The 18,507-nt window shown below is 43.3% G+C and overlaps 1 non-coding gene across 1 annotated transcript; it reads left to right on the top strand.

Annotated features, from left to right (window-relative positions):
• The first annotated feature begins 7,834 nt into the window (after positions 1-7,834).
• LOC111758414 (U6 spliceosomal RNA) lies at positions 7,835-7,942 on the top strand. The gene has a single exon (XR_002792591.1). It is a non-coding gene; the product is annotated as a U6 spliceosomal RNA (small nuclear RNA).
• Positions 7,943-18,507: the final 10,565 nt, after the last annotated feature.

The raw sequence follows: 18,507 nt of genomic DNA, 5'->3' as shown, positions 1-18,507 counted from the left end.
ACAGTGAAAAGCATTCCCCTTTGAGCCTTGGCCAGGTCTCAGTGGTACAGCCCTCTGGCCTCACACTTAACCTGTGGTGTAAGAAATATTCAGAAAAAATCAATTTAGTGTCAATTACTTAATAGTAGTTAGTGATTATGAAACAGTTATGTACCAGTCACTCAGCAAATTCAAATCTTCACAGAAGCCCAAATTGGTAGACACCGTTACCATTCCCATTGTGCAGCAAGGAATTGAGTGGGGCCCTGGGCCATGTGGGTGGGGTGACAGGAGGGAGCAGGTGTTCACTAGAGGCGGGGAAGAGCTGGGTCAGAGCAGCAAATGTCCTCCACAGAGAGCGTTGCAGTGCAGAGGGACTTGAGGAGATGGTTGGTGACCTCCCAGGGATAGTTGGGTCATACCTCTGCAGGCATTCTTTTAATGTTAAAATGTTTAATTATGAGATCTTTCATACACAGAAAATAATAAAGCAGACACCTAGACACCACTGAGATGGACTAGCTACGAATGCCTCCCCCTCTGACCCTATCTCTTTAAAGAAGCCATTAGAAATACAGGTAGGGGCAGACTGTTCCCACCCTGCCCTATCCCCACAGGTAATAGTTGTCATGTGTATCGTCCCAATACAGTGTTTTTTGATTGGGGCATAACTTACAAGTGACAAATTGTATGCATCTTCGTGTGTGTTTGAGAAGTGGGACCTGTTGGACCTCAGGGTGTGAACAGGTGAGGACTACAGAACCAAGCTGCTAGCGTGACTGCTCTCAGAGCTCAGAGTCTCCTTCCGGAAACCAGCTGAAATGTGCTGCTGTTAGCGGCCTAGCCATCCACAAGGGCTTCCTCTCCCAAAGCATAGAGCAAATTTTGGGGGGGCTTTGGAATAGGGACAAAGAGACAGCACCCTATATTCCACCCCGCTCAGCACAAGCTCATTTACCACCTCTATCACGGGCCTGATGCTTTCTTTTTTTTTTTTTTTCCTTTTTTTTTTTTAATTTTATTTAAGGAGAAAAGAAAAAAAAAGCAGGGAAAGGGTACAAGTTATACAGATTTACAGAAAAAAAATGAACAGTAGGAAATCACTAGTTAATGGATTACATATTGTCATCTTAGAAATAATTGTTCAAGTCACAAAATTAAAGCTTGTAAAGTGGACATTCCACCAATGATACTGCAAACAGTTCTGTTCATTGATCCAATTAAACTCTGTGATATCATTTTCTATCTTATACACTTAAATATACATGCAGTTATATAGTTTGGAGCACTTTCTTTTCCTCTCTTTTGTACCATGACTATTACACATTTTGGGTTTCATTGCTCCCACGGTTCTTATTACTTTTTTGGAAGAGAGTAAAACCAAATGTGACATAACAGAACAGAATCGGTCAAGTCAAAAGGGTGGACATAATAGATAATGTAAAAACATAATACAAGGTGATCAACAATGGTTACCATAATGCCTCCCGCTATCTCTAATAGAATTGCCTATATCGTTAGTTATAATACAATTGAACAAAACAGTAAAGAATAAAACCGACAAAACCAAAACATTGGAGACGCTCCCTGGTGGTCTAGTGGTTAGGATTTGGGCCTGATGCTTTCCATAGTGATGACGCTCCTGTATGGTTGAAGTTAATTCCTATCCATGCCATCTGTCATATGATTATCTGGAGATAATTCGAGCTTGTCCTGTAAAACTGTGATGCTTCCTGGTTTCAGAAATGTTCCAGTCAAATACCAGTTAAGTATTTTAAATTTGTTTTTAAGTGACAAGGAACTTCTATACTTACTTTTAAAAAATCACGCCATGTATAGTGTACTCTAAAAAACATGTCCAACTGCCGGTCTGGCATCACAGGGTTTGCAAAAGGCTAACCCTGCTTTAAAAAGAAAAAAAACTGAACTCAGCAAAAATCAAAAACACCTGTGTGAGCCCACTGGCAAGAACCAATCAGTAGAGGAGCCTTGATGCTTGGAAGAAGGGGACCGCTCTTGGGGGGATCCACACTTCTGCAGCTTTCCTCCATGGCACTCATTCTGAAACTTTATATTAGAGATTCTGGGGACTTGGTTAAGTCCTGGACTCAGGAAGCATCTGAAGTGTGAACTGAAGCCCACAGAGAGAGTGAAAAGCAAAACTTCAGGGAATAAGAAGGTGGTAGCTGGTGGCACCTTCTCCATGAGATGGGACTCACGGTACAAAAGGAGCTGTTTGAACCTGGGGACGCGTGGTCACAGTGACGGTGACAGCTGGCAACCCTGGAGGCCTCTGCACAGAGTTGGGCAGTGGAAAGGAGCAGCGGACGGGGAGGACTGCACTGGCTGATGGTGAATGCAGAGGACTTAGTCTTCTCATAGGGAGAGAGCAATTGGCTGGAGCCATTTTGGAGACAGGCTGGAGAAGCCCAGAACCCAGAGCTGCTGCTGACTTCCTCTAGCAGCTCCCAGCTGGGCACAGACCCATGGAAATTGCTTGACTGCAGTGAGCCTAATGATAACCTCTACTACTCTGCCATAAAGCAACTGCTGGCTCTCTGGGACAGCTGTACGATTCCACAGACTACTAGTGAACCCAGAGAGAATCCTGGAAGTGGCCTGTGTGTTTTTCTCTTTTTTTTTCTCTTTCTCCTTCATTGTTTTTATAATATTGTGAAAGTGGTTCCTAACTTCTTTGTGGGTGTGGTTCTGGTCTTTTTTGTTTTGTTTGTTTGCTTGCTTGCTCTTTTTCTTCCTTTCTCTTTCATTATTTTGTATGAGTGTGAAAGTGGTTCCTGACTTCTTTGTGGGTGTGGGTCTGTTCTGTTCTTCTTTTCATCTCTTCCATCTCTTATCTTTTTCTCTTCTCTTTTATTTCCTTCATCTCTCTTTTCTTCAGTCTTCTGCACCAGTTTCCCCAAGTTTGTGTGATCCCCTTTTGTCCTCAGACCTTATTTGTAATCTCTTTCTAATCCATTTCTCTATTTTCTCTTTAATCCATTTAAAATTTTAACCCTGAGAGCAAAATTGACACATTATGGATTTCTATATTGCATATAATTATCTTGTTTGTTTTACATTGTCATATAATCACACATCTAGTTCATATAGTTAAAAGTTGCAAATTAAGGATTAGCTCAGTTTGTTGTTTTCTAGGCTGTGTTTGATGCTATTGGTAACCACTACAGCCAAAATTGACATAACTGTTCTGAACAGCTGTTGGTTCTGATAATCCATGACTGAGACTGACTAAGGGTTACAGAAAATGCCAAAGAACTAGGAACTAGGCCCAACAAGCAACAATTCCTCATCTATAAACTGAAGAATTAAAATATTCCAACAGACTCAAGACCCAGAAATCAGCTATACCTGGAAGATACTTCAGAGAAGTAATTGTCCTAAATACTACCAATAAAGCAACCCACATAGGTGTGATGATTAATACAGTGTGTCAACTCGAGAAGTTTAGAAATTTAATTGCGTCAGCATCCTTACTTTGTAAATATCCTGAGCCTGTGCAAGAGGAGGGAGCAGAAGTGGTGTGAGTGCTACACCTGCCCTGGGGGTGGTGGCCTGTTTACAATATAAGGGAGAAGAGGCGTGTTCTCCCCCTTTTGCTCTGGCTGCTTTCACTGGCTGCTGCCTTGAAGTGTTGCCCTGGTGCCATGCCACCCTGTCTTGGAGCCAGCTGATTATGGACTGAAACCTCTACAAACAGTGAGCTAAATAAACCTTTCCTTCCTTCATCTTGGGTGTTGGGTATTTTTGTCTCAGCAATGAGAGAAAAGTAACCAAGGTAATAGGTAACTCACAAGCATCACCCCAGGAATTAAACTAAAAAATAACGAGAAAATAAAATGGGAAGACACTTAAACAAAATGCAACTTCAGACATCCAGTTCACCACAGGCAAATGGGGGTAGGGGGCAATGAGGTGGGACAATCTGAAAGCCCCCTACCAAGTCTCTCTAAAGTGGAAACAACTAAGACATTGAATGAGACACCATGTCAGAAGTAATCAGACAACCACAAACACAAACCATACCAAATGTGATGAGATTCACCAGTGATTTCTTTCTTTCTTTTTTTTTTTTTAATTTTTATTTAAGGAGAAAAGAAAAGAAAGAAAAAAAAACAGTGAAGGGGTACAAGTTATACAGGTTTACAGAATAAAAAAATGCGCAGTAGGAAATCACTAGTTAATGGATTACATATTGCCATCTTAGAAATAATTGTTCAAGTCACAAAATTAAAGCTTGTAGAGTGGACATTCCAACAATGATACTGCAAACAGTTCTGTTCAATGATCCAATAAAACTCTGTGATATCATTTTCTATCTTATACTTTTAAATATACATGCAGTTATATAGTTTAGAGCACTTTCTTTTCCTCTCTTTTGTACAGTGACTATTACACATTTTGGGTTTCATTGCTCCCACAGTTCTTGTTGCTTTTTTGGAAGAGAGTAAAACCAAATGTGACATAACAGAACAGAATCGGTCAAGTCAAAAGGGTGGACATAATAGATAATATAAAAAACATAATACAAGGTGATCAACAATGGTTACCATAATGCCTCCTGCTATTTCTAATAGAATTGCCTATATCATTAGTTGTAATACAATTGAACAAAACCGTAAAGAATAAAACCGACAAAACCAAAACATTGGAGATATTGTAGGTCTTCAAAAGTAGATAAAAGTCAACGAGAATGGGCGTTATAATGAATCTCATTATCTTCTCAGCTGATGCCTAAACTTTCGAACCTGATACTATCCAGCAAAACAGAATATAGGAACCTCAGTCAAAAACAAGATGGTGAGAGTAATACAGGGCTTCAAATCGAGATAATAGAAAGTCAAAGTGGGTTACTATATTATATCCTGCTATATTTTTCCCTGTAATTAAATGGATAAAAATAAAAAAGTAAATAATGGAGTGGAGATTGAGAAAAAAAGAGGGCATAACAGCGAAACAGGGCAGATCAAAACATAACCATTTAAGCAGAATAGTGTTTCACCACCAGCTAATCCTGACCCAAAAATGGTTACCATATTGACTCCCTCCCTGAAGTCCTTGAGTACAACTTCATATACTGTAGCATTAAGTATATCAAAACAATGTAAATCCATTTAAGAGAATGACAGCATTATAGAGTATTTAGAATCGACTAACAGAAAATGAACAATGGTCTCTGTATAATCTCCTTGTCTTTAAAAGGTTTTTTCTTATACTATCGTACATAACAAAATCCAATAAGCTACAACCTGTTTAGACCATTGGAGACAGAAGAACAAAAGCTAGATGAGACTTCAAAACAAGATGGTACTAAATCAGCATTACCTATTAAGATGTCATTTTCTCCAAAAAAAGCTGTTCCTATCATCCAATCTTCTCTGTCTCATTTCTGTTGAGCTCTTTTTCTGTCAGTAGCTGTCAGTTTGTCTTCTTCGTTTTGTTCTCTGCTCTATTCGTTGTGGCCTCCCCGCCCCTATTTCTGGGTTCTTTGTATTTTTCTTTTTTTAGAATATCCTGCAATACTTTCTGTAGGGTTGAATTGGTGGTTGCAAATTCCCCCAGTTCCTCTTTATCTTGGAAGCACCTCGTTTTTCCATCAATTTCCAGGGACAGTTGTGCAGGATATCTCAATCTTGGCTGGAGATTATTATCTTTCAAAGCTTGAATTATTTCTCCCCATGCTCTTCGTGATTTGATGGTTTGTGAAGAGAAATCTGCTGTAATTTTGATGGGTCTTCCCTTGTAAGTGATCTGTTTCTTGTCTCTTACAGCTTTTAATATTCTGTTCTTGTATTGAATTTCTGGAATTTTTATTATTATATGTCTGGGTGTTTCTCTGTTAGGGTTGTAGGTAGCTGGGGTCCTGTATGCCTCATACATTTGAGTATCTTTACCTTTTGCTAAATTAGGAAAATTCTCCTGGATTATTTCTGTGAGTAGCTTTTGTAGTTCACTTGTTTGTGTCCCTACTTCTTCTTTTATGTTCTTAATCCTTAAGTTATGGCTCCTCTTATCATCTTCTTGTCTTTGTATTATTGCTGTGTGTTTCTTTGTTATTTTTAAGAAGTTTTTCATTTCATTCTCCCATGTTTCAAGTCTGCCCTCCAATTCAGATAGTCTGTCCTTAGTTTCTTTCAAGCTGTTATGCCAGTCTTGGGTAGACTTCTTGATTTCTTGATAGTCCCTTTGCACCTGCTTCACATACTCCATGCTTTCTCTGTTTTCTCCATCAAGCAATTCTCCCCTCTTTTTCTGTTCTTCCACTCCACCATCTGCTTTTTCCTGGGTGGTGCTTAGCATTTCTCTAACTATTCTGCATACTTCTAGCTTCAGGTCATTGATAACTTCATTCCTGAATTGGTCTATGAGGCTCTCTAAATGGCGCTTAATGTATATTGGTACAGTGTCCACTATTGCCTGATTCTCAGGATTGGGGGTCGAGGAGCCTTTTTTGTTGCTTCCCTTCCCCATATTTTCTGTTCCTTATGAAATGTAATCTTACACAGGAGGCCCGGCTTCCCTGCCTGTCAGCTACAGCTTGATCGAATTGCGCTGGCTAGTTGTTCCAGCTCACTGCTGCGCCCCAGGGAGTTGCGGAGGAGGCAGCCTACGCGGAAGTCGGTCGCTCCTCCGGGCCACCGTCAGGCTCTGGGATCTGGGCTAGGCCAGCCTAGGGGGTCCGCGAGCAGCGTCCCTCTGGCCAGGCACCTTTCACCAATCCCGTCCGAGAGGGAACCGTGCGGCTGCAGTTGCCGCCGCGCCCTGCTCTTACAGGACTGCCCGCGCCCAGAAAATCCTCCGCTGGAGTCAGACTGCGGTAGGGAGTCAGTTCCTCGCTCACCTCGCCTCCAGTCAGCCTTCCTTCCTGTCCGTCGCGTTTCCGACTCCGTTCCTGAGCTCGGCGGTCGCGTCTCTCCTTGCTGAGCCGCTGTGGAGGTAGCCGGCCGCCGCGCGGCGGGAAATCCAAACCGCGGTTTCCAATGGCGCGGAGTCGAGCCTCCACACCGAGATTTTTCTGTTCCTATTTTAGCGCCAGGACTGTATTCCAAGTTGGATTCTCTCAGCCCAGTTTGTTCCTGAGTCAGCAGAGCATATCTCTACTGGTTCGTATCTCCTTAGTCCGCATCATTCCTGGCCTCTGAGCCGAGCCTTTAGAGAGCGTTCAGTAGTTGCTGTTGTCTGTCCGCCATGTTCTCCAGAGTCCGATTCACCAGTGATTTCAAGCCTACTGCAAGAAATGCTCTACAGAGGAAACTATCAGAATCTAGTATCTACAATATATCATTCACAGTGTTCATTGTAAAAAATGTACTAGATAAGTGAAGAAAAAATATGACTCATAATGAATAGAGAAAATACACCAGCCAGGTATACACGCCTGCAACCCCGCGCTCTGGGAGGCTGGGGCAGGAGGATTGTCAAGTATGAGGTCAGCCTAGACAACCTGGCAGCATAGGCCCTCTCTCTGAAAGACATGGGGATGTAGCTCAGCACAAACACTCTGGATTCAATCCCAGTACCTGGTAGGGTCGGGGAGAGACTGGATCTACCTAGTTGTCAGGATTGGCAGATAAGGACTTTAACTCTGAAAATAAAAGTCTTTGAAAGTGATAAACATGTTGAGTGAAGAAGGTAGAACAGAGGACCAAGTTTCCACTGTGTAGGGAAACCATTGAAGCTGCAGATCTCTGCAGTGGGCGTGGGGGAAATGGGTAGGGAACAGACAGTACCTGATACACATCTGCAAACCTCTGCATAAACAGGATCCTGCTGCATTTTATCCTGTCAAATACAGTTTTTCAAAACTAAACATATTTGAATTATGTTAAAACTCAGTAAGTCCTTGTTTCAACAATTTATACGCTAAAACTAGGATGATGCAGAGAAGATTAGCTTGGCCCTGCACAAAGATGACACCCAAGTTAATGAAGGATTCCACATGTCTATTACAGTCTGACATATATTGAATAGGTGGGAGTCATCTGAATGTAATAGTAATTTAAAGAAATTGATTAAATGAACCATTGAAATTTTCTTCGTTTTTATTTTTATTTATTTTGTGATACAGGGTCTCACTATGCAGTTCAGGCTGGGTTCGAAGTCATTATATAGCCCAGGCTGGCCTTGAACTCATGGCAGTCCTTCTGCCTCAGTCTACAGAGTGCTGAGATTACAGGTGTACACCACCACACCTTGCAAGCTGTTGAGATTTTCAGCAGAGATTGTTAAAAAAGTAAAAAAAAATTTAAAATAAAATTAGGGAACAAAAATATTTAAAGGGTAGGGGATTAAGATAAGAGTGAAAGGAAAAAAATATTTAATTCTATATTGTCAGTCACATTAAATACTGAATTTTTTCTGTAATTGTATGAACAGTGACTAGGGTTCACTGAGAAAGAATTTTTAACAGTGTTTGGAGTTAAAGACTATTGGTGAATTATGCATTATGAAATGTGGTAGACCAGGAGCATAGGCCTAATTCAGCCAGAAGCTAAGCATGAGTGGGGTTAAGACTTTGCTGCTGTGATGCACATAAAGAAACCCATTTCCAAAATATGAGGGTAGAATTAGACAAGCTCCTACATTTTCATATCAGTGGAGATTTAAGGCAACAATGTGGTTGAAAGCAGCTTCAGGGGACTTGTCTGGAAGCTGTATTTCCCTATACATACACGTTTAAAATTTAAAGTGTGTGCTGCATGTAAAAAAATCAGATTTCTGGTTTTAAAAAGCTCAGTAATACCCACACCCTCGTGCACTGTAATTCAAAATGAGAACACGTCAGTGGCTGTGATGCTGACAGATGCAGCCCCACTCACTGAGCCTGCAGAACCACTTGGTGTGTCTCCCTCCTCATCAGAGAAGGTCTTTCTGCGGCTCTTAGATGTGAGAGGGTGAATGGCTAAGGTGTGTCCACGTGGTGTTTTCTTTAGGCGGACTCAAGCAGCTACCTGGAACTAAAAATGACTTTTTCTGGTAGAAAATGGGGCCTTTAAGACAAAAATAGATGACAGGTATTGTGGGGAACCATGCAAACTGCTTCAAAGCTCAGGGGTGTCTAGGACACCTGAAGCCATAACCTTGCTGTTTAGCAAATGCATAGTGGGATGCGGTTATATAACCGTGACAGCAGAGGACAAACACCCCGTGCCGGTGAGCCCAGCGTGTGAGACCATAAACGTGAGATAACAGCCTGTATAAGAACTATGCAATAAAGATGCGGGCGCTCGTGTGTTCTTGCACTCTTGTGCTCTGCTCTGCTTCATGCTGCCTGCTACTATTGCTGATGTCTTGCACACATGTGTTCTTTAACTTGGGCCTCTCACCACGAAAATGTCCCCCTGAACGGGCCAACAGGTATGATGAGTTCGACCAGGATCAAAATGCCAGATATCCTACCTGAGACTAGTTCTTTAAAGTGTCACCCGCTCTGGCAATTGTTTGTGAAGCAGTATGCCAAAAATGATCATGAAAAAACAAGAGAAGGGTGGCATTTAATTATTTAGAGGAATCACCTTTTATGACAATAAAAAATCACCCAAGTCTTCCTCGATGTGTTTGGTGTAGTAAATTTTGCAAATTAGTTCTATAGATCCCGCCAAGTTGCAATGCCATTTTGAGACTAACTACAGTGAAGCATGAAAACAAAGCTTCCATTTCTATCCAGAGAAGACAAATGGCATCAGCTTTTCAAAAAACAGAAAGGAAGAAAAGAAACACATACAAAGCAGCCCAGCAGTGAAAGTGCACTCTCAGTGCTGGGCATAAATGACCTGCTGCACATGACTCTGGAGTGTGCTATTAAGGAAAAGCCTTGGAGACCGCAGGCTATTATTAACAGGACCTATTAGTCACAGAGCAGCAAGAAATTGAAGAAGCAGGCTGCTGTGCATGCCTGGAGGACTGCTCCCTGGTAACCGGCGAAAGAGGAATTTGCAAATGCACAGCTCTCACTAGAAACCCAGGTCCTTTGAGGCAGAGCGCTGATCCACCTTATTCAGAGAGTTGCTGCTCGGCAGCTGTGGAAAGAAGGATCCATTCAGTTTGCTTGGTGTTTTTTGTTTTCTGTTTTGTTTTTTTGAAACAGGCTCTCTGAATTCCAGGCTGGCCTCTAACGAGCTGTGCTCTTACTGCTTCACCCTCCAGAGTGCTGGAACCTCAGATGTGTGCCACCACAGTCTGCTCTACCTTGCTCAGTGCTGGAAGGCTAAGGCTATGTCCAACCTTTACCATCCAGCTGGACCAGAGACAGATGTGCTTTTCCAGTAAATAATAACAACAGTAGCCCATACTGGGGATTTGCCTATGTGCTTCCACCGTGTTGACTGTTTTATGTGACTGTCCCATACTCACCTGTCAGTGACACCATGTGGTGAGCATTATTACCTGCATTTCACAAACCCTGTGTCAAAGTGGCACAAAGAATAGTGGCTGGGCAGGCTTTCAAATCCAGACGCTGGGAACGCAGAGCCCGCCTTACCACCGCCGCCTCCTCCTCCTCTTTTTCCTCCTCCTTCCCCCTGTTGGTTGGGCATTCAGAAAAGCTATTAAGAAGAAGTTGTTTGAATACCATGAAATGTTGGCCAAAGTGTAGCAGTGATAGTCAGACAGTACGAGAACAACCCCAAGGGAAAAGGAGGCAGTAGTGACTTGTAACTTGAGCCTGCTGCAGGCAGCATTAGGACACATGAGATGTGCATTAAGCATTTGCGGTGGGAGGAGGATGGCATGTTACCATGGTGGGCTTGGCGTTTCGGTGGGGGTCATCATGGAGTTGAATTTTCAGGGGTTTTGTCATAACATTTTTCAGGCATTTTGTCTCAAGATCATTGTCATAATATGGACTATGAGACCTAGAAGTAACTTCTGACTTTGCAGACCAATCAAAATACTGGTGTGACAATTTCAGGTGAAAAAGAAATTGCTACAAGAAGCTACTGTCTCTATATTTAGAACATGTATCACTGGCTAAACACTTCTTTTATTTAGATGAGCCCAGTGGACAGTGAACAGTCTGCTGAAAAGTTGCAAAGTTGAGCAAGCTGAAGTCACTGCAGTGGTGAAATCTTGATATATTCATGGCTTAAGATAAAGGGTTGGTAACAAAATTAAATTCAATCCAACTCTATATTAAAAAACTCTATCTGTAATTTTGCACACATCTAACACATTAAGGTTTTTTTCTTTTTCTCGGAGTTTAAAATGATTTATTTGTTGATGAGAGCCACGATCTGGAGCAGCAGAAGCCACTTTTCAGAAGGTGACTTGAGGGAATGGGGTCAGGGTTCCACGATGCAGCCTCCACCCGCCAAGCTGGAAGCTATGCCCGGTCGTAGGGTGAACTCTGCTCGGACTCCAGCGGGACAGCACAGTGAGCAGATGCCCTGGCTAGAGTTCATCTGGAGGCTCTTCTCCTTTTCCTCTCTCCTCTCTCCTCTCTCCTGTCTCCTGTCTCCTCTCTCCTCTCTCCTCTCTCCTCTCTCCTCTCTCCTCTCTTCTCCTCCTCCTCCTCCTCCCCCTCCGCCTCCTCCTCCTTCTTTTTCTCTTTCTCCTCCCCGCCCCTGCCTCTTCTTGTACCTTTTCTTCTTCACAGGGACTCCCTCTGGTGCAGCAGGTCAGCCACCTCTACTGGCTGCTGCAGCGTTGTCTTTGCCCTGCTCTTTGGGGCGCACTCTGGTCACTGGGTGCCTGGACACAATCCTCAGCGGCCTCATCCCTGCTGCTGCTTGGTCCAGTCTCCTTTCTTGGCCATGTGTCCCTGGCTCACCTCTTCTTTCTGCTCTTTCTTTTTAGGCCACCTGGCCTTGGTTTGGGGATAATTCCACATCTCAATCTACTGCTGCTCCAGTCCTCCCACCTTTTCCATCCCACATCGGGCAGGCGGGGCTGGGGTGCTGTGGCTTCTCCTCTGCTGGGCCATCCGCTGGGCAGAGCACTCCCGAGTGATGAAAGGTAGCAGAGGTGGTGGTAGAGGTCTCACTCCTGTCCTCAGAAGTCTTCTTGCTCTGCCTTTTCCTAAAACATGTGGTCAAGATCTGTTTTGCTTTGAGAGGACAGGTGAATTTTGTGAATTTCATGTAATTAACTGGGTTTTTGGAGACTTTGGATTTTACTTCCAGGCTTGTTGTTAGAGAACCTGTGGTTTCCTGCCCAGGGCAGGTGTTCAGCTCAGCCAGAAGTGACTGAAATCATCCCGGTGAGCTAGCCACATAGCTGGCTTCGTTCCTGATGGCATCTCGAAGTGCCAGGTGGTTATTTTCAACTTGAATACATTCCACAGCTTCTTGCTCCTGAACCCCCAAGCTCTTTCCTTTAGACCACTCCATCTTCTGTAGCATCCTTCGGCCAAACCTGGAGTCGTCCTTATTCCATGTGGTGTTTCTCAGACCCACAGTCTACTGCTGCTTTCGCTAATGCTCAGTCAGCGCCCATGTGTTCTCTGGTCTGCTGCTTGTGGGCTTCCAGGCTGATGCGACTCTGACAACGATTAGCATGAGGGAGAGAGCAGGGCACCGGTGTGCATGACCGATGGACTTTAGCAGCCTAAGGTTTTTTTCCAGTAGCGTTGCTGAACATCTTACAAGGTTACAAGCAAATCTGAAAGGTAATTTTTGCTAAACAGTGACAGTGAAAAACTAGTAGAAAGACTTAAATGGAATCCATTTAAGGGCGTGGGCAGCTGTTAGACGCTTGGTAACTTCCAAAGAGAAAGTTATGACTACTGATCTTCCGAGCTTCAGAAGAGTTCACTGAAGACTGAGACAACTGCGGAGCCTGTCGCTTACAGATTTAGTGTCCATGAAGACACCCTGGGAATCACAGTGCTTGCTGCTCTGCACCTTCAGCCAAGCAGAGAGAGACAGATCGTTGGCACTGAAGATGCGGCACCCAGGGCCACTGGCTTCGAGGTCCATCCCCCTGATTAATTTTATGATAAATTATTCAGAATTATGTCCAATGACAAGGAAAGTGACTGAAACAGTATCTTCCATAGAAACTGAGAAGAAAACCAAAAGACCAAGAGATTTCAAATGTTACAGTATGAAGAGCAAAAACCAATTCCTCACCAATTTTAACAGATAATATTAAACTCACGACCGCATGCTTGCAAGGCTGGCGCTTATGCCACTGAGCTAAATCCCCGGCCCTTATATTCTTTTTTAAAAAAAAGTATAATACTAGCTAGGCATAGTGGCTCACGCCTATAATCCCAGCACTCGGGAGGCTGAGGCAGGAGAATCATTGGGAGGTCAAGACCAGCCTAGGCTATGAAGTGAGCTCAAGGCCAGCCTGAACTGCATAGAGAGACCCTGTCTCAAAAAGACAACTAGGGGCTGGGGATTTAGCTCAGCAGCATAAGCACCTACCTTGCAAGCAGGCAGTCGTGAGTTCAATCCCCAGTACCAATAAAAAGGAAAAAAGACAAAAAAAAAAAAAAAAAAAAAAAGACAACAACAACCAAAAAGTATAATCCTACAACGTATCTTAGTATCTTAAAATTCCTATAGGTTTTTCCTGTCTTTTTTAATAGTTTCACTGCACATACCCCTCTCCCTAAAGAGATACGTTACATAGGGATTGTTTTTATGCTTAACATTTGCGTGAAGTGGATACTATACATACCCTCCTGCAATTTGTGTTGTTTGACTCAGCAGAGATTCATTGAGGCTGCCTTGTTTACCTTCATTTCATTCATTCTTTTCTCTTTGTTGAGGCAGGATATTCATACCCTGAACACACAAACCCCGGGCACACCTTAGACCTCCACACAGGTGGGAGGGGACCATTTCCAGCACCCTGTCTTTGTGCCCCCTCCCAGTGACAAGCACTTGAGCCAACTCTTGCATCATACATTAATTTTGCCTGTCTGGAACTGTACATGAATGGAATCGCGTGGCATGTGCCCTTTGGTCTTTTCTTTTTTGCTTGATACTATGTCTATGAGCTTCACCCAGCACTCTGCATGTAGTGGTGGTTTTTGCCTTTATCACTGGAATGGAGTGTCTTGTTATATGAATAGAACATTATTTATCTGCTTACTCAGACTGAAAGACACTAGGGTAGTTTTCAGTTTGGGGTTATTAAGAATAATGTTCCTATAAATACATCAGTACATTTTTGTGGACATACACACCAACTTCTGTGGATCCATTCCCAGGAGGGAACTTGCTTGTCCATAGCTAGGTGTATGACAGAAATAAGTAATGGTGGCTGAGATTATGTACTGTATTTCACCAGCCCCCAACGCTTGTACTCTGTCACTTGTGTTACAGAGTCACTTGTGCATAACGCTTGTGCTCTGTCACTTGTGTTACATCTGCAGTACTCAGGTGAGTAACCACACAGTTGAGTGTTAACATGTGCTCCAGTAGTTCTGTATCTGCTATAGCTTAGATCAAGAATGAGCCCCCGGGGCTGGGGATTTAGCTCAGCGGCATAAGCGTCTGCCTTGCAAGCAGGCAGTGATGAGTTCGATCCCTGGTACCGATAAAAAGGAAAAAGACAAAAAAAAAGAATGAGCCCCCACCCCAACTTTCACACACACAGGCAGGTCTTCGGGAACATTAGATCACAGGGATGCTATAGCTAAATGGGATGTTCGGAGGTGACACTTGGTCAGTCACCTGGGGTGGGGACCTGAAAGGTTCATGTCTCTCTCTGGCTCCTCCCCTTGCTCTGCTCCATTGCAGGTGTGACAGGAGCAGCTTCCCTCCTCCGGTCCTTTCCGCCATACCCTTTCTGCCTTGGAGCCAGCGGACTACAGACTGAATCTTCTAAGACCTTTGAGCCAGAATAAATCTCTCCTCCTTTCAGTTGTGGGTACTGGGCATTTTGTTCCAGTAATGAGGAAAGAGACTGAAACACTATTTTCTGTAGAAACTACAAGAAGAAAAGAAAAACTATACGTGGCCTCTTCTGTCTCTGACTCAAGGCATATTTAATGTCTAAACTTAAGTGCATCCCAGCGTCAGGCATTCTCTGGTCTCACTAACTGGGCTTGTCTTCTTCTGGGGCATAGTGACCTGCAGGTTCAACCAATCACAGATGGGAAATATTTGGGAAAAAATGAAGTCTGCATTAAATTAGTACAACTTTTTTCTTGTTATTAAGCCCCAATGGCACAGGATAACAATTACTTACTAGTATTTATAGTATATTAGGTATAGTAATCTAGAAATCATTTAAATTATATGGAAGGAGTGAGTTGTCTATATGCAAACACCATGCCATTTAATGTAAGGCACTTGAGCATTCTTGGATTGGGAACCTGAGGGTGGTCCTGAAATTTATCCTCTGCAAATGCTAAGGCATGACTTGAAGGCCCCCGATTTATGGAAATGTGAGGGAGGGGGTCCGCATATCCTGCTAAGGCAGTTCCACGTTTCAAGATGTGTGAGATCATGGTCATTCCTCCCCTCCCGTGCCTTTCTGTGATGCCCAGGGGAGAGTCCACATTCTCATCATGGCCTCTCTCACATCTTCAGCCTTTCCCCCGATTCCCTTCCTTCCCAGCTCACAGCATAGGGCTACTGAGCTTCTCACAGCTCTCACAATGCACTGAACTCTTTGTCTTCACACATTCTCAATCCCCCTGCCTGAAACTCCCTGCTGCATGTTCCTCCCACAGATCCACTTGGCTCCTCCTTGCTGCTGCCGGCAGGTCCCCAGGTGTCTGTCCTGCCTTCTCAGTAGGACCAGTTTTTTGTTGCCTGGAGCAGCTCCCCTCAGAGCTGCCTGGAGCTTCAGCCATAAGGTGTGCAAAAACATTGCTGCAACCAATAAACTGGGCATGTGACAGCAGGTGCCTGGAGTTCCCACACATGTACTTACACAACTGGTGAACTATACCTTGGTGCTTCAGAGATTTTGCAAGAGATTAGGAGAAACTCTCCTCGCCTTACAGAACCTAACAAGAATTAATGGGCTTGTCATTTATAAGACAGTGAAATAAGGAAGCAGAATTCTAACTTCTAGACTTCAGTTGAAGTTTTTTCCAACAACTCCCTAAGGCTGTGTTTTATTGTTCAGTACTCAGAATTGATCCCAGAGCCTTGGCACTGTGCTGCATCCCCAGTCCTTGTTTAATTTGTTAAGTTGTGAGACAAAGTCTTACTAAGCTGCCAAGCTGCCCAGGCCAGGCTTGAATATTTTTTTTAACTTTTGTTTTTTGTTTGTTTGTTCTCTTTTCTTCCTTTTGGGCTTGAACTTGTGATCCTTCTGTTGAGGCTTCTAGAGTGCTAGGGTTATAGGTGAGCATCAACATGCCAGGCTCCTCATTCATTTAACAGATATTTAATTAAAACTCGTGTGTCTGACCTTGTTCTCAGCACTGGAGGTAGAGTACCATGACGAGGGGAACAGTCCCATATCCCTGTACTTATGCAGTGTTCATTCTTAGGTTTAGTAATACTATTTAATATAACCAGGGGCTGGGGATTTAGCTCAGTGGCATAAGCGCCTACCTGGCAAGCGGAAGGTCATGAGTTTATCCCCGTCACCAAAAAAAAAAAAAAAAAAAAATTAATAACCAGATGTTGTCTACATGTTTTCTTGGCTGGTAAGGTTTTTCTATTTTGTTTTTAAAGTCTGACCAGTTGTCGTAGGTACTTTGCTTGTTGCTGAGACAAAATACCCAGCCCCAAAGGTAAGGAGGGAAAGGTTTATTTAGCTCACAGTTTGTAGAGGTTTCAGTCTGTAATTGGCTGGCTCCAAGGCCAGGCGGCCTGGCAGACAGGCATCTCAGAGGAGAAGCAGCTCATGGCAGGTAGGACATAGCAAAGCAACCAAGGGACAAGACAGGCCTCTGTTTGTCCCTTATGCTGTGTCCATGCTACTGGGATTAAGGTGGTGCCACAAGTGGACTGATTTAGTAATCGCCTACTTTTAATCATAGCACTGCACTGTGACTCAGTCACATACTCTAGATCCAGCCCCCTCTAAAAAAGGCCCACATATGACTGCACAAGGCTTTGGGGGACATCTAGACCCACCATAATAGTAGTAGTCACCCATCTTGTGTTAAGCCATGTAACAGATGGCCAAGTGTTGGCCTGAAAGAGAGGGGTTTTCCAAGGGTCCCTGGCATAAGTGGGCTATTTCTTGCCAGAATGCACAGTATCCTCAAGAGGGCCTGGAGAAAGAAATGCATGCTAATCAGAAAGCTGATTTCTCTCTGCCTTCATTAAATAATGTTTGAACAAACATTCAAGGGGCCCAAATGTCTTAATTTTCCCTTTCATAATTCACTGTCAGCTAGACGGTGTCAGCAAAGAATGAATGTTCCTATTGAAGACTAACTTCCCATTTGTGGAATAAACTCCAGTGTCACTCTTGTTCTGCATGGATCCTGGCACAGCATAATCATGCACCCCGCAGTCATAAGCACTTTCTATCTCCAGGGAGCACTGGTGCAGCCGTACAGACAGGATGCTTTGCATGTAGGTAGAAAGCTGGGCCATCTGCTCTGGTCCTGCCCATCGCCCCTGTGGGTCACAGCAGTCACCCCAGCTGCACAACCAAGCACAGGTATGCATGGCCTAGTGATTTGTTTCCGGAGTGCTCAAACTGACAGTATGCTGCCCAAGAAGTTAACTATTTAGGAGATCAATTTTGCTCCTTCCCTGCCAAAAAAGAAAAAACAAAAACTCCAGAAAGTAGGAAACATGAGTTCCATGAAAGTAAAAACAAAAAGCCAAAAGCAAACCCTTACAATATCTTTGTAAGATGACAAACCTCCCTCCGTATAAGTTACAGTTACCCACTGCAAGCACATGAGTACTGTTATTCGGAAGTGGAAGCCATGGGATGAAAGATGCCTCAGAAAGCACTGCTTTCAGCCCGAGTAAGAAACACCTCACTTTCAATGTAGAGAAAGAAGTGCACACTTAGAGAAAATTTATTTCTTTCTGGCTTCTTTAAACAAATGCTGAACAAATATTTAAAGGATAATGATTTGAAGAGGCTAGGAAGACTTGGTTTTCTCATGTGTAATTAGTCGCCTAAACTAGAGTGGTGGTGGTTTTGTTTGTTACTAAATTCCCATTTGTGAGATATGCGTGCAGTGATTAGCACAGTTGCTGACATTGCACACAGGGGAGCTTAATAAACAATTGCTGCTGTTATTTTTGTTACTCCTGTTTTTACCATTAGCATCACTATCACCAGAAGGAATTTTGATACGGACTAGATGAGCCACACCATTTTACAGACTAAAAAAGAAAAAAACACTAGAAAAGGGAACAGCACTTCATTCTTTCAGTTATGGAGGTCAAGAACTACAATCATCATTAAATCCTCTCCTTCCTGAATGCTTGACAAATAAAATCACCAGACTCTGCTCTCCCCCTAAAGCTATCCTGTGTCCCCTCCAGACCGCTTCCTCCTGAATCCCTTTGGTAAAACTTCTATCCCACCAACTAGAGCAATCCTTTCAAAATACAGTTTAAAAAATCCTCTTTTACTATCACCAAAGGACAAAGGCATTGCAAACGATGCTTTCAAAGTTTTAAA

Source organism: Cavia porcellus, unplaced genomic scaffold (genome assembly GCF_034190915.1).
Source record: "Cavia porcellus strain 051 isolate PalLab524CR breed Dunkin Hartley unplaced genomic scaffold, mCavPor4.1 scaffold_2, whole genome shotgun sequence".
NCBI lineage: Eukaryota > Metazoa > Chordata > Mammalia > Rodentia > Caviidae > Cavia > Cavia porcellus.
This window is presented reverse-complemented; position numbering and strand designations above follow the sequence as displayed.